This window comes from Ceratosolen solmsi, unplaced genomic scaffold, assembly GCF_000503995.2.
Source record: "Ceratosolen solmsi marchali unplaced genomic scaffold, CerSol_1.0 scaffold29, whole genome shotgun sequence".
Lineage (NCBI taxonomy): Eukaryota > Metazoa > Arthropoda > Insecta > Hymenoptera > Agaonidae > Ceratosolen > Ceratosolen solmsi.
This window is the reverse complement of record NW_011948417.1, coordinates 7,269,917-7,273,894: the sequence shown is the minus strand read 5'-3', so window position 1 is coordinate 7,273,894 and position 3,978 is coordinate 7,269,917. Positions and strand designations below refer to the sequence as shown.

Sequence of the window (3,978 nt, the reverse complement as noted above, 5' to 3'; positions counted from 1 at the left end):
TTCAAGAAAATATTTTATTTTTAATTTATTTATCCTTAATTAATTAATTTACTTAAAATAGCAACGTAAAAAACGAAGTTTTGCATAATTTATATGTGCTGCATAATAATTAAAATGCTATACAAATAATACGATATTACAAATTCAAATAAGATAGAACCGCGGAGAATCGTTACCTAATTCTTAGATGGCATTATATTGTTATTATTTAGCTGTTAGGAAAGTTAAATTTCAATGTACGAGACACATATTCAAAATTTTTTTTTATCAACTTTATTGCTCGTTATTCTATTATTATTCATAATCCATTACAACTAGACAAGTAATTTCTCAGTTCTGTGCGATTTCTTTGCATACATAATAAAACAGAAATCTGTTTTATTAGTATTTAACTTTAAAGATCCTCTTAAATAATATGATTACATACTATGAGTAAATTAAATAGATGCGTTAATTGATAACCAATATCTACATGATTATCATTTCTGAGTTTTATTATTAAAATAATGTTCGTAAAATTGTCTGATATATATATATATATATATATATATATATATATATATTAATTTGTAACCTAATCCTCGTAAAGTATACCAATAATTCAGAATTGATAATAAAGATAACAGGAAGTGTGATAAGAAATTCAGCGAATATTGGAAGTAATGGATAATATAGCAGGACAGCTCGTATATGAGCCAGAAACGCAAAACGTGAGATTGATCCAAAGAAGGAAGCTTGCACTTTCTCGTGGCAATTGCCTATAGATCGCAAGATCGCGTGCTTGTTAGATCAAAGCATTGCTTCGGCCATAAACAGCTTTCCCCGGGTCCTTGCACCTTTTTCCTTCTTGCGCGTCGCGTTCCCCTCCTCGCATTTCCTCTCACCAATCATTATTGGCGACTGTTTGCATGGATACGTCGGTTGTTGTGCTATTTTCAATGGGCTTTTTTCGAGCCATAATCGCTAATATACTTATTGAAACTTCTAGGCGACACGAAGGATGCATTTTTATTGCGTCTTTATCCCCTTGCTCGGACAACTGTAATTGAAGACGAATGGTTTAACGATAAGTCATCGGCAATTTTTCCTTGTTGAATTTATGAATCAATGGCTCTCTGAAAATATTTATATCCTGGGATGATAGATGTCGGTAGGTATATAAAATATTCTCCGAGGATTCACTAAGTAAACGATAGTGGCCGTATTCATATGCCGATGAACTTATTGTTTTTCGATATCTTGTAATTTCTCGCCATTAATTCCAACAACTTTTAATATAAATATGGCGATTAGACTAAAAAATCTTGCCGAATTTAGACATTGTGTACTAGATGCATTATTGGCGCTTAGCCTTTTAGGATTTTCAACACCCCTAAAAAAATGGATTTACCCGTTCTTTACTAGTACTGATTACATGATATCATTTACCGCTTATATAAATGAACATGAGATATTTTCGGCCATTAATCTACTGCTTTTACTATAGGACCTTTTAATTAATAGCTTATAAACGTGCCTCGGTATTATGAAACAAACGATGCGTCTGCTTTAGTTTTAAATAATATAAAGTTATCGGATGTGTATCGGCTGAATGAAAGAATTATTCATTAAACAAAAAAAAACAAAAAAAAAAAAAAACAAAAAAAAACAAAAAAAAACTACGCGTTACCGAGAATGATGAGGAATTAGCGAACAGCTCAATCAATATCTTTCAAATAATCTTTCCTTGTCTTTAATCATTTACTGCCTTACAACTCATGCGGATCGCGTAGTGAAACGTCTGCCTCACTTATGTGCAACAAATCACAAGGCTTATTTATTGGAAATTATGCAAAAGATTGGACCTCCGAAAAAAAAAAAAAATAAATAAATAAAAACACTGGCGAGTGTCTAAGGAAACGTTAGCCGTAAAATGGATTAGAGTGAGCCGAGTAGAAGAAAAACTCTTGTTTTTTAGGGTAAAGTAGAAGGTAAAAAAAAGGGAGAATAGGAAGAAGCCCCTGATTGTGACGAGAAGTGCCTCGTCGGTTTAATGCGTTGAGCCGGATTAAGCGGGGAATAGAGAAGAGGTCGTTGAGTTGGTAGAAAATTTTTTTGACGACGTCTGACCGTCACGTAATACGAGAATGAATAAAAACCAAAAAGAAACCTCAGCAGTGATATTACTCATGAAATAGTTTTACCTCTCGATTATTATGATTTTAACGCTTTAACTATGAAATTTGCCAGCTCATCAACTCTTGCGATTGCAATCATAATAATCCGTATGACATTATCATTGGTCATTTGGACCTTTTTGATCAACCTTTATTTGCACAGTTGAACTCTCGTCTGTGTTCATTTCGATCCGATATATTAATATATTAATTTGCTTCCCTTGACATCCGCCGCTCATTCGGTGAATGAAAAATTATCGATTGTAATTATAAAATCAAATCTTTAATAATAGCTTTAACAGATTTAATTTAAACTTATTACTGGAAGTGTTCATCTACAATACAAATATGGCTTTTTAAACTGCATTTGTGAAAATAGATATCAAGTAGCTTGCATCGATAAGATATACATTTTTCATCAGAAATTCATTTTAAGTATGTTAAGCTGCCTATTATTTTTAAAAAAAAAAAAAAAAAAAAAAAAAAAAAAAAAAACGAATCCAAGTTATGAAATTTAAACTGTGACGATATATTATTACGAAAATTAACATTATCTATTCTTGCATTCGACAGTTTTATTTTTAAGCTTATATATATTTAAGCTTATTTAAGCTTTATATATAAGCTTATATAAATTTACAGTTCACAATTCATTCATGATTAAACAGTAGTTTTGAATAATTTTGCTGAAAGATTTTTAATTTGGGTAAATTATCATTCAGAGATAGACATTAAACGAGAATATCATATCGAGTACAGTGGTACACTGTCGATTGACAAAGTTTACAAATAAAATTGAATTATACGAGCTGTTAAAATGTTGGTAAGATGATCTTGTGTCACACCGCTGACAACCTGTTGTACCAATGAAACTCGTCAGATGCCACGAATTTTCAGCTCGCATTACAAATGGAGTTGAAGCTACCGGACGCGTTTTCACAGTGGGGATTTGCAAAAATATTCTTTAGAGCATCGACGGTCATTGAGTGCAGCTAAGGCATTAAATTGCTATAAACTTGTGCCATTATTGCGAAACTTTTGGAATTAAGCAGCTACCAGAATGGCTGCATCGAGCGTGAGTGATACGACTAATTAAAAACTTCATTCTCTTTTTCCGTTTCATTCAATTGCTTTTGTTTGTTGAGCCTGCGCACGTTTGATATCAATATCTAAGGTTCCTCCTTCCCATTAAATGTCGCACAGGCTCGTTAATCTTTGATTCGCGAATAGAATAAAGTGAATTTGCATTGGATTTTTTTAAGCGACAGTTCGCTCGAAAGCCATACATTTTTGTTAGAAAAAAAAGGGGAAAAAAAAATAAAAAATAAGCCTACAATAATTGTGAATTAGCGTATAAGATTACCGATCGGTAATATGCGACTTTGGAAACTAATGATTGCGCAATGAGCGAGCAAGGAAGAGAACCGAACCTCCTCACATTCGCCAGGAAAGAGTCATTGACGTGGACGGTGAGTATGATGGCGGTTAAGTGCAAAATGAATAAAGTAAAGACTCGGTCGCGGTGGGTAAGTTAGAATTGCTCGCTTTCTGGCTCTAGAAAAGGTGAGACCTTCGTTCGCGAGAGTCGTAAGTGCGTCTTGCGTAGCTGGCGCCGCCCGCCACGTTGGCAGCAATGGCATTTACAGCGAGTTGCCGTCGCCGACCTACTTGGCGTACTTCGACCCTTTATAATGATTCGATTCACGTGACAGTTGTTGAATAGCGTTACGAATTTTCGAGGATTCAAACGGGGAATAAAGAAAGAGTGGCGCTATGAGATAGAACGAGAGAGAGAGAGAGAGAGAGAGAGAGAGAGAGAGAG

The 3,978-nt window shown here is 33.9% G+C and overlaps 1 protein-coding gene across 1 annotated transcript in view; it reads right to left on the bottom strand.

Moving 5' to 3' along the window:
- The window catches only part of LOC105359780 (collagen alpha-2(I) chain-like), a 24,975-nt gene that overhangs the window by 1,142 nt on the left and 19,855 nt on the right, over positions 1-3,978 (bottom strand). The gene's annotated exons all lie outside the window — the stretch shown is intronic.